Source organism: Vulpes lagopus, chromosome 8 (genome assembly GCF_018345385.1).
Source record: "Vulpes lagopus strain Blue_001 chromosome 8, ASM1834538v1, whole genome shotgun sequence".
Lineage (NCBI taxonomy): Eukaryota > Metazoa > Chordata > Mammalia > Carnivora > Canidae > Vulpes > Vulpes lagopus.
Genome location: NC_054831.1, coordinates 34351271 through 34364065, shown reverse-complemented (window position 1 = coordinate 34364065; position 12795 = coordinate 34351271).

The following is a 12795-nucleotide window of genomic DNA, read 5'->3' as shown; positions in this document are numbered from 1 at the left end:
ATGAGGAGTTATTGCTTAATGGTTAGAGTTTTGGTCTGAGGTGATGAACATTTTTGGAAAAAAAATAGGGATGATGGTTGTACAATATTGTGAATGTAATTAATGCCATTGATTACATACTTAAAATGATTAAAATGGAATATTTGATATGTATTTTACACAATTTTTAAAAATTGGTCATACACAATAAACACTGATTTTACCCTTTATATGGTTGAACTGTTTGGTATGTGAATTATATCTCAACGAAGCTATTTTTTAAGAAAACATATCATAGACAAGATTAGCCAATGGTGATAGGCTGAGAAAAAATATTTGGAAATGTCAAAGGCCAACAAGGGATTAATATCTAGATCAGTGGTTCTTAACCTAATGAGACCCAATATCCTTCCTAATACCATCACCATTTTTTTAAGATTTTATTTTTTATTTATTCATGAGAGACACAGATTGAGAAAGAGAGGCAGAGACACAGGCAGAGGGAGAAGCAGGGAGCCCGACATAGCACTCCATCCCAGGTCTCCAGGATCAAGCCCTGGGTAGAAGGCGGTACTAAACCACTGAACCACCAGGGCTGCCCGACCACCACCATTAAAAAAAAATATTTTGTAATATCCTTTTTCCTATCCTGAATGAAATCCATAGGTAACATAACCTTCTTAAACATATATTTTTAAAAAGATAAAATGATATGTTTTTTAAAGAATTCATAATAAAATAACATATAATCATTGCATATAGGTTCAGGCACTACTATACTAAAAGATCCAAAAGAGAAAAATCTATATTTGTCAAAAATACCTCCTAGAGTCAGTACTATCTAGAATATATATAACAATACAACAACAACAAAAAAATGAGGAGTGGCTGTCCCAGTGGTTAGAGCATGTGATTCTTGATATCAAGGTCATGAGTTAAAGCCCCACATTGAGTATAGTGCTTACTTGAATGAAAGAAAGAAAAAGAAAGAAAGAAAGAAAGATCTCAGAAAAATAAGCAGTTAATACTGATTTTGGTAATTCACAAAAGGAAGGTGTAGTGAGCAGGAGATGGATCTGAGTGACTAAAAAAGAAATGTTTGCTCACTAGTAACCAGAGAAATGCAAATTAAAACAAGATACTAATCTACACTTTATCAGACTGGCAAAAATAGGAATCTGATAATATTCCATTACTTCATGTAGACATGAATTAATGGAATCCCTCCCTCATGTGCTGCTGGTTAAAAAGCAATCTAACGATCTTGAGTGAAATTAAGTATGTGCTCACCCTGTGACTCAGGAGTGTCACTCTTGGACAGAGGCACTCAGAGAAACAAGCACAAACTTACATGAGGGCATGTCCAAAGATGTTCATCTCGGTATTAACTGTAGTAGTAGGAAGGTAGAGGAACACAAGTGTCCACCTCTAAAAGATGCATAAGTAAAATGTGGTGAGTGCATGCTGTGGAATACTAGGTAGAACCTAGAACTATAAACTGCAGCCTGGGTGGCTCAGAGGTTTAGCGCCACCTTCAGCCCAAGGCATGATCCTGGAGTCCCGGGATTGAGTCCCACGTCAGGCCCCCTGCATGGGGCCTGCTTCTCCCTCTGCCTCTCTCTCTCTCTCTGGGTCTCTCATTAATAAATAAAATATTAAAAAAAAATAAAAGAATAAAATAAACTGGAACAACATGGGTAAATCTTCAAAGTATAATATTGAAGGTTTTTTCAAGATTTTATTTATTTATTCATGAGAGACATAGAGAGAGAGGCAGAGACACAGACAGAGGGAGAAGCAGGCTCCATGCAAGGAGCCTGATGTGGGACTCGAGCCAGGGAGTCTGGGATCACACCCTGAGCCAAAGGCAGGGTCTCAACTGCTAAGCCACTCAGGTGTCCCTAATATTGAGTTAAAAAAAAATAAGATTGATAACAAATACGATTTACCCAAATTTAAAATATATACAAGAATGACAATACTGGCAGAGGGTAGGATGGGAAGGAGTGGCTGGGGAAAAGGAGTAAAGGGGAAAACAAAAATCTTTAAAAATAAATAAATTGAGAAAGACATTGCTTAGATCCATAATGATGGCATGCCTCAAAATAAGGAGTATGACCAACTCAACACTATGCACCTGAGGTCCAGTATAAAACAAAAATATAAAATAACCATCTAAAGGATCTGAGGTAGGCAACAACATCTAGTAAAATGGATTCATATTTTAACTTAATAAAATATATTAGTATACTCAAAGAAAATTCCTTCTCAGGCTCATACACTGGACTTCTCTTCAGAAACCAAACAAGAAGAGAATGGAGTGAAATACTTATAACAGTTGGAAGGAAAACCCCCCATCCTAGAATTCAAGCAAAATCATCCTTCAAAAGTGAAGTTGACAAACAAAAACTCTCAGGCTTTCTCAAACAAAAATTGAGAGAATTCATTGCCAGTGTATCAGCTTTGCAAGAAATGTTAAAAGAAATCCTTCAGAAAGAAAGAAAATTATGGAGGTCGGAAACTCGGCTCTACATAAAGCGACAGCACTGGAGAAGACATAAATGTCATTTTCTTATTCTCTATTGATCTAACAGATCTAATGGTTTGTTGAAAATAATAACAGCCACGATGTCTTGGGTGATTCTGGATCACCTGCATACAGATGAGTGAAATGAATGAGAGCAATGCTATAATTGCAGGATATGAGGAAGGAATTGGCAACACCCAGTCATAAGATAACTGCAGGACCCAGCTGCAGTGCCCAGGAAGTGTAGAGTGTGCTCTGAAAAAAGACATGGATTAGCTACAAATGTATAGTGAAAACTCTAGGGTAACCACTAAAAAAATAAATAAGCCATTTAGGTTACCTTCCTGCTCCTACCTCCCAACCTCCCAAGCATACCTCCATTGCTGTCCTTCTTGCTCGGCCATCATGGCCATTTTGTTTCTCCTGAAACCACCCCCACCAAGCTCACTCCTGCCTCAATTCACTTGGCCTATACGGTTCTGATTCTGGGTCTTCCACGAGACTCATTCTTCCACTCTCTGCTCAAATGATTCTTTTATCAAAGAAACTCTCACAGACCAATGCCCATCCTCTTGTGATCTCCTAAAACTCTCCATCTTCTTATTCTATTTTTCTTCATAGAACTTTATCATCCCCTACCAATATAGATTACATTTTTAAAATTTATTATCTATCCTCTTAGAATTTTTGTTCCATAAGAATAGGGAATTTTTCTTATTCACTAGGGTGAATAACCATCTGGACAGTTCTTAACACTTAAAACAACACCTGGCACAGAGTAGATGCTCAATAAATATTTTTGAATTCTTTCAATAAATCAGAAAGAGCTATGGACCACCTACAAAAGCATAGAAAAGACACCACAGAAATAAGCTATGCAATGCAGAACTTTCCAGACAGAGGGAAGCTGATCAGTGAAGCATCCTTCTTCTGAGACAGATCTATCCTATTAAAAGATGGGCACAGGCAGCCCCGGTGGCTCAGCGGTTTAGCGCCGCCTGCAGCCCAGGGCGTGCAGGATCAAGTCCCGTGTTGGGCTCCCTGCGTGGAGCCTGCCTCTCCCTCTGCCTGTGTCTCTGCCTCTCTCTCTCTCTCTCTTCCTCTGTGTCTCTCATAAATAAATAAATAAAATATAAAATAAAATAAAATAAAATAAAATAAAATAAAATAAAATAAAATAAAATAAAATAAATAAAATAAAATAAATAAAAGATGGGCACATCAGGCTACCAGAGCCTGTGGTTATCACACCCTCTGATCACATTATTAGTGCCCCCTGTTCTGATTTTATTCTCACCAACCTTCTGATAATCTGGTTCCATCTCAGCTGCTTTTACAGGGATGAAAAACTTTGGTCAGGGGGTACGTAGGTGCCTCAGTCATGAAGCATCTGCCTTCCGCTCAGGTCATGATCTCGGGGTCCTGGGATCAGCACCCCATTCTCTTCCCCTTGCCCCTTCCCATGCTCAGGCTTTCTCTTGCTAGCTCTCTCTCTCAAATAAATAAAATCTTAAAAAACAAAAAAACCTCTGGCCACGCCAGCCTTTCTTGACCATCCTGCAACCTTGATGTGGTTCTTCCCACATGTATTCATTAGGACTTTTGGACACAGACAGAAAACTATTCTGAAATAGGTTAGAGGAATTCATTGGAAACACCTTGAGGTGCCACATAGCCAAACCCTGGGAAGGTCAGAGGAGCAGCTGGAACTTACAAAAACTCCAGCTAAGGACTTGAAAACCACTAGAACTTTCACCATCCTTTGCTCTGCTCTGCCTCTGTATCAGTTTCTTTCTCTTTCACTGCACGGACACCAGACACCGAAGAAGGACCAACTCTGCTCTCTCTGAAATTCAGAAACTCCTGGGGAAGGTGCTGGTGGGCTGGCCATCTGGCTCAGGTTCCATCCCAGGCCAGTCAACTGTGGCCAGAAGGGTGGCATCTAGAGAGCACGGCAATTCCTAGGAGCCTGCAGGGTTGGGACTGTGGCAGAGGAGGGACCTTTTCTTTTTTTTTTTTTTTTTGACCTTTCCTTTTTTTAAAAAAATTTTATTTTATTTCATGAGAGACACAGAGAGACAGAGAGAGGGAGGCAGAGACACAGGCAGAGGGAGAAGCAGGCTCTATGCTGGGAGCCCGACACTGGACTTGATTCCCAGTCTCCAGGATCATGCCCTAGGCTGAAGGCAACGCTAAACCCCTGAGCCACCCAAGCGTCCCTGGAGGGACCTTTTCTAAGAGAAGAGGTTGCTGCTCTCAGAAGAATGTGAAGTGACTGGGCAGACATGCAGTAAATTTTTTCCCCCCAAATTGAAATTCTGTAAGCAAAACCCGTGTAGGAGTCTTAGAGGCATGCAGGGCAAACTACTCACTGCTAGAGGAGCAGAGTGAAATTTACAGATAAAGTTTAAGAGAACATTCAAGAAAATAGCTCCCTGGCCATAAAAAGGATACAGTGAGCAAGTTACTCCAAAAATTCAATAGACTTAACCCTCTTTCACCAATACGTTTGAAAGTATGCAATAAATTAAAAGCTATGGGAAAAGTTTTAATTTTATTTATATATTTGAAATTTTTTCTCCTACTCTTGCTAGGGCATGTTTTAGACTTTTATATGGCACCAAAGGTGAAATAGTAGGAAGATTTGGGTAAGCAGAGAGCAGCCAGCTAGGCCTTCAACTGCCAGCCCTGTCAGTCCTTGGATCTTCCTTTCTAAGCCCTTAGGTATCCCATACACTAGAAGAAGCACTAATGCCTGGAATCCTCTTATGATATGTAAACCTTTCTCCAGACTCCAGGCTCTCTGCCAACACTGTACCAAAGAAAAGCAGAACCAAAGTCAACAAATGCACATGTCAGACAGCTGAGCTGAACCCCATCTTTGGAGAGTGAACTCCACATTCTTTCCCCGCTCCTCTTATGTGGCAGATATTCCCCTCTAAATTGTAACAGTTATAGGATTTTTATAGAAATTTCCCTGATTTTCCCTGCGGAAGTGGAAGGCAAACTACAAGATTGGAGTTTGATGCAAATAAAGAAAAGGTAAATAGATACATTCAACACAGGACAGGAGAGGGGTTAAGTTTGGTTTAGTGGAAATTAGCGTGCTCAAAAGCTGGGGTGCAAATCAACAGTAGTACCACCCCGATGCCAAAAGGTTGACGTGTAGAAAAAAACTGTATTGAGAAAAATTTAAAGGGTCCTGCAAATCATTTGTAGTAGGTCTGCAGTTCATTTAAAATTATTTTTTTAAAAAACCCTAAATATGAATGTTCCACAAGATGGCAGTCTTGCTTTTCCAAAATGTTTTATCCGCCCTGAGCACCAAGCATGATCTTTAACAGAAAAACTAAGCAAAGGTACAGAAAATTACAGAACATTTTGAAGATGACTTCCCGATTGAAAGAGAAGCACCGTGGAGACTTTGGACTGGCTTTGGACCGAAAGGCCTAGACTAAATATTTACCAGCTCTTAGAGAAATTGCACAGGGAGTTACTGGATTTGCCACGAACATGCGCCTTTTGTGACTGGTTACACTCAGTGAGGAAGGAAATTAATCTTTGGAATCTCTAGGCGACACTTTGTAATAGGTTAGGGTATCTCCTCCGGCAGCGCTCGAATCAAACCCTTAGTGAACCCTGCTCTGTTCGATGCACCCCGCCGGGGCCGTCCTCCTTCTGTGAGAGTTTTCTTTCCAAAACGATGGAGAGCAGAAAAAATATTTTGCTTAAAACATCTATACCACCTAGATTTATATAACATTTAGATGTTTGATATTGCAGGACAAAAAATATTATTAATTAATATCTCCTTTACTGTTGGCAGAATGTCATAAAGCTCTCCCCAGTTACAAAATTTTATGACAATCCAGAGTATCAAAGAAATACTCATTGCAGGGACACCTGGGTGGCTCAGCGGTTGAGCGTCTGCCTTCGGCTCAGGTCGTGATTCTGGAGACCCAGGATCGAGTCCCACATCGGGCTCCCTGCGTAGAGCCTGCTTCTCCCTGCCTCTCTCTCTCTCTCTCTCTCTGTCTCTCATGAATAAATAAATAAAATCTAAAAAAAAAAGAGAAAAAAAGAAATACTCATTGCAGGGTCATTTCAAATAATAAAAATCTGGACCCCACTTGACTCTACAGCACCATGGAAGTGAATAAATAAACGTGCCAGGTTGTACCCTGGACTTCTTGGTAGCTGTCAAGATGATGAATTAATCAAATTAAGTGACCTGATGTTGCTGGTCACTAAGCCACTGTCTCCGGTTCCCCTCCCTCCCTCCACAGGCTCTGCTCTCTGATGCTGGGCCGACCCTGCAAAGCCCGTTTTGCCTTCCTGGCGAGGCCTTGTGAGGCTGGAGGAGCCGAGGGCGTGCTGCTGTCCCTGCCGCTGTCCCGGCTGTGTCCTCGGGGTCACATCCTTCAGCCTGGCGGCGGGTGGTACGAGGCTCCAGCTTGTGTTGTTATTGTTTTGGAGCTCTCAGAACCAGCTCATTGTGTCCCTGGGGCCCAGCACCAGCTGGCAGGACAGGGCCCTTCCTTCAAGCTTCCAGATTCCACCACAGTCAACTTCGTCCCTTTGTGCCCCTGCCCTTAGGGGCGGAAGCTCTTGCGACGGGTGCTTTCCCTGTGTCACCCTTGGCTTTTCTTGTTCTCTGTTTGACACATTTCTTAACATTACATTTTCTCAGGGTGCCTGGGTGTCTCAGTGGTTGAGCTTCTGCCTTTGGCTCAGGTTGTGATCCCAGGGTCCTGGGATCAAGTCCCACATCAGGCTCCCCATGGGAAGCCTGCTTCTCCTTCTGCCTATGTCTCTGCCTCTCTCTGTGTCTCTCATGAGTACATTAAAAAAAATATATATATATATATATATATATACACACTGTTTTACATAGACTACATATATATCCATGTGCATACATCGTACTTCATATTTCATGTATTCCTCACAACAAACACTATGAGATAGATGCTATTACCCCCGTTACGCAGAAGAAGAAAGTGAGTCTTAGGGAGTGGAGATAAATTCCATGGTACTATGTAGCTAAAAAGTGATGAACCTGGGATTCGAGTCCAAATATCACTGACTCCACAATCTATTTTTTTCCTACTCTCCTTAGTCAATTTATCCTGAGTAGTGCTCTGCATCAAAGTTCAATCCCTGGACTAGCCCTCAAATGTTTGTGTTTTTTTTTTTTTGACCTCATAATACAAATTATAACACTATTCTATTAGCACCTGAGAGTATAATGCTTGTCTACAAGATTGCCTCTGTGATTAAAGTTAGGGGGAGTTCGAGAAAGATTGGGAAAGCACGGACATCCGTAATTCCAGGGTGCTTGTCATTCATTTGTTCAATTAATATGATTTAGTGCCTTTTATGTCCTCACCAATGTGCTGGGCTCTTGGTGGTAAGCAAAAGAGACCTAGTCACTCTTTTCAAAAGTTTATATAGGGCAGCCTGGGTGGCTCAGCGGTTTGGGGCCGCCTTCAGCCCAGGGTGCGTGATCCTGGAGACCTGACCTCCCATGTCAGGCTCCCTGTGTGGAGCCTGCTTCTCCCTCCTCCTGTGTCTCTGCCTCTCTCTCTCTCTCTGTCTTTCATGATAAATAAGTAAAACCTTTAAAAAATAAAAATAAATTAAAAAGTTTATATAGTCTGGGGAAAGTTACTGTTTTTAATTAAATAGTCATTCACAGGAGAGGTACCTCAGAGTATTATATGGGGATGTAACATAGACAGACTGCATGTTCCAAATCCTGAACCCTCTACACACACACACACACACACACACACACACACAACACACACACAAGACCTTAGCATCTGCCTATCTCCTGTGGGGCATGGTCTGTCATCTCTGCCTTTGTTTTCCAAGAATTTGTCAGCTCTTAATCCAAAGTGATCATAAAGAGATACCACAGCAGTAGAGACTGTGTAGAAACCTGCTCTCCTCTCATAAGGAGTCAATGTTTCCAATGGCAGCAGCCAAGCCCAGACTCTCCTCTGTAACCCACACGCCATCAGTAACACATGTCTGGACCACTGGGTGAACAAGTGGCCAGAAGCTTTCTGGGGGACAGAGTTCCAGGTGTGCAGACATAAATACAAGCAAACCAGAAACTCTTGCAGTCATCAGGGTCCGGAATCTACTTGTCATCCCACCATGACAGCTAAATCTCTGGGCTCCCTTTTCGGTTTCATTTCATTAGTCAAGAAACACATCATTAGTCAACTATGCAGCAAAGAAAAAGGCCTTGCTGCAGCCTGGATCCCCAGATGGATGTTAAAATTAGTGGCAGAAAGCTCACAGAGAAACAAGGAATCAGTATAGCCTCAAAGTACCTCTCCCCAAATACTTACCAATTACTGTAATGGTTTGAATAGATGTCCACGCATTCTTCAACATTCCTCCCCGCAGGAGGTAAAATTTAATTCTCTGTCCTTTGAGTGTGGCTGGACTTGATGATTGCTTTCCAATGAATAGTGTGGGGAAAAGGGAAAATTGTGACTTTATGGTAGAGATAGCATCTCATCCAAGTGGTGGAGCTCAAACTAATATCACCAGTAAAAGCAAGTCCTCCCTTACATGATGTGAGGAGAAAGGCACATCTTCTCTGCGGTTTTCTTCCCTCAGTCTAGTCACAGGAAAGCATCAGACAAACCTGAATTGAGGGACGTTCCACAAAATACCTGGTCAATCCTCCTCAAAAGTATTTCCCCAAGCAAAGCAAAGGAAATCTGAGAAATAGCAAAGGAAAGCCAGCCTCCAAGGAGGTTAGGAAGCACCTTATTCATTGTGTTACCAAGGACTGTAGCCTGGGAGACATTTTCTCAGACTGCTCTCAAGAACTGCTCCGAAGCTGTTAGCTACAAGATTCTATATTTAAAAGGGCAAAAGGGTATATGTGCTGGTAAGCAGTACTCCAGGTACTTGTGCTTTGCAAGGTATGCTTTGGTTGTAAAAATTAAGGTTTTCTACTTTCCACATAAACACAAGAAAGACCCTTGGGTCATCTTAATACGTTATGCTTCTATCATATCTGATTATTCAGAAATATTGCCTGCATGCTTCTGCTTAACTGGTTTCCTGGTTCTTCCTGTTTTTGATATTTTCTTGAGCTCATTGAGACAATCACAGAAGGCTGACAGTCACCTACTGCAGTCTGAGTGCACCGAAGGAGGCTAAGAAGACATGATAGCTACATGCAAATCCTGGAACAGAAAATTACATGAGGGACAAATGCCCAGGTGGCTCAGCAGTTGAGCGTCTGCCTTAGGCTCAGGGCATGATCCTGGGGTCCAGGGATCGAGTCCCACATCAGGCTACCTGCAGAGAATCTGCTTCTCCCTTTGCCTGTGTCTCTGTCTCTCTCTGTGTCTCTCATAAATAAACAAAATCTGTAACAAAAAAAAGAAAGAAAGAAAGAAAGTAAGTAAGTAAGTTACATGAGAGGAAAAACTGGTAAAAAAAAAAAACAGTCTGTAGTTTAGTTAAAAGTGTTGTACCAACGTTAATTTCTTAGTTTTGATAAATATGCCATGCTTATACGGCATACTAACATACTAACAGTAAGGGAAGCTGGGTGTAGGTTATATAGGAACTCTCTATACTATTTTAATAACTTTTCTGCAAATTTAAAGTTATTTTGAAGTAAAGAGATTAAAAAAGAAAAGGGATAAAAGCCACTAGAAGCTGGACTCCATCTCTCCTGAGGCATGTGGCCTTTCTGCTGTCTAAGTGATGGGTAATGGAAATGTTACTTTTACATTCACAACAAAGACATGATCTGCAGAAGAGAGGTTGGTCCTCTAAGATTTGGATCCAATCCCTTAGCAACCAGGCCAGGACACAGGAGGATTCAGGGAAGGCTCCCCTGAGGCAGAGATGAGCCAGGTCTGAAGGCAGGATAGGGAATACCAGGGCGAGGTGAACGGAGTGGACACTTTGTAGGCACAGCATGCAGATGGAGCAGCGTTGCCAAGACCTAAGGAAGCCTGGACTGAGGTTCAAGGGGAAAGAAGGAAGCCATGGGGAAGGTAGGTAGCTGAGTGAGGGTGGCAAGCCCAGAGGAAGCTGGGAAGAAAGAGCTGAGGAGATGAGGTGGGGGGTAGGAAGGCAACAGGGCTGCAAGGCCTTTGAAGCTCCATCAGACATCATTCAAATCATTCAAGTGTGTTGCGAAGATCTGATTTCCTAAAGGCTCGCTCTAACCATGGCATGGAGGTTAACAGAATACAAGAAAGAACAATACAAGAAAAGCTTCATGGGAGCCAAGATTTTGTCTCTGTTCCCCATGCTTAGAGCAGTGCCTGGCACAAAGCGGGCGATCGGAAAATGTTTACTACAAGAGTGAGTAAAAGGAGGGAATGAATATGTGGAGTGGGTTGGAGGGCGGCCAGTGTGGGGAGGGCAGATGGTGAGGTAACGCAGGCACAGGCCTTACAGGAAGACAGGCTAAGGGGTGAGGGAAGCAGGCCGCTAGGCCTCAGTGATGCCTCTGCTTCCTGAAGCAGCTGCCCACTCCCCTCTTCCTACAGCCCTGCCCCTAACCCTGCCCTGCTCCCTCTCTCCTCTGAATGCACCATTAAAGAATGAGGATATGCAACTTTCACGGACTCATTTGCTCCTAAAGCGGGACAGAGCCATTCTTTTTTCTTTTCTCATCTTTTAAAGATTTTTTAAATTTATTCATTTAAGAGATTGACAGGGAGTACAAGCAGAAGGGAAGGCAGAGGGAGATGGACAAGCAGACTCCTCACAGAGCTAGGAGCCCAATGTGGGGGTCAATCCCAGCACCTGGAGATCATGATCCAAGCTGAGGGCAGACTCTCAACCGTCTGAGCCACCCAGGTGCCTCCAAACCAGCCATGCTGAAGTTCTCAAAGAATATTTATTATCAGTAGAAATAGGGAAACCAGACTTTGTTTTTCCATGTGTTTCAGCCTATCACCTACACTTTGGTGGGCTGACATATCAAAAGACTGTGGTGAGATTCATTCCTACTACAACGAAAAAGCAAAGACAAAGGCCTATGTGGAGGCCAAGGGCAGCCTGGGCCACTTTGGTATGAAGATTATTTTGAGTTAAAAGCAACCCAAACCCAGCAGATCCCAAAGAAGTTATTTACCTCCCCCTCTGCTGCCTGCCTGTACCAGGAAGTGAGCCATTGACAGACTCCTCTTTACCTAAGAAACTTATCTGCCTAACAGAGCAACCTTTGTTTCCCAAACATCACTCACCTCCCGAAAAGTCTTCCTTCCCAAGGCATCCTCAGGCCCCTACCCCTCTCCTTAGCTCATACAAGTTTCATGTTGCCTCACCGTCTTTGGGATTTCCATGTCTGTGTGGATTCCCCATATGTACGCTATTAAATTTGGTTTTCTCCTGTGAATCTAGCTTGCACCCTTTGATTCCTAGTCTAGCTGGAAGGACTCTGAAGGGCACAGGAAATTATTCCTTCCCAATATCTGTCTTGGAATTTTTAATGATCCTTAATTACCATCTGTTCCTGTATGCTAGGTATTTTCCTCTTATTTAAAAATGATCACATATTAAAGTATCATGTTTTTATAGAACTGTGGAAGATAAAAAAGCAATTGCTGCTGGTAATATTTTGCTTCCAATCTTTACCCAAGCACTTTTATGTTTAAAAATGTAGTGTTTACTCTATATTAATTTTAGTTACTGATTTGGTAGATTTTAACTTTCTCATCTCATGTATGTTTTCTGCTTCCAATCCTTTTTTGTTGCTTCCTCCCCTTTCCTATCTTCCTTTGGACTGAAGAACTTTTCTCTATTTTTCTCAACTGCTATTCTGATAGTTTATAAGTTAGAAATTATATTTCTGTTCTTTCAGTGAATACCCTTATTTTAGCATACATTTTTAAATTTCTTTCTAGCAAAATTTTTCACTCTCTCCAGCTTGTGAATAAAAGAAGCTTTTCCACACAAAATTAACAAACTTTTTAAAACTTCTAAAAGTTAGGGATGCCTTGATGGTTCAGTGGCTGAGCATCTGCCTTCGGCTCAGGGCATGATCCTGGGTCCGAGGATTGAGTCCCATGTCAGGCTTCCTGCGAGGAGCCTGCTTCTCCCTCTGCCTGTGTCTCTGCCCCTCTCTGTGTGTGTCTCTCATGAGTAAATAGATAAAATCTTAAAAAAAAAAAAAAAAAAAAAAAACAATCTCTAAAAGTTAGTTTTATTTGAGCCCAAGTTAGGACAGCTGCCATGAAAACACATTCTTCACAGGAAGAACATGCTCTGGAGAATGAACAGTGTTTACAGGG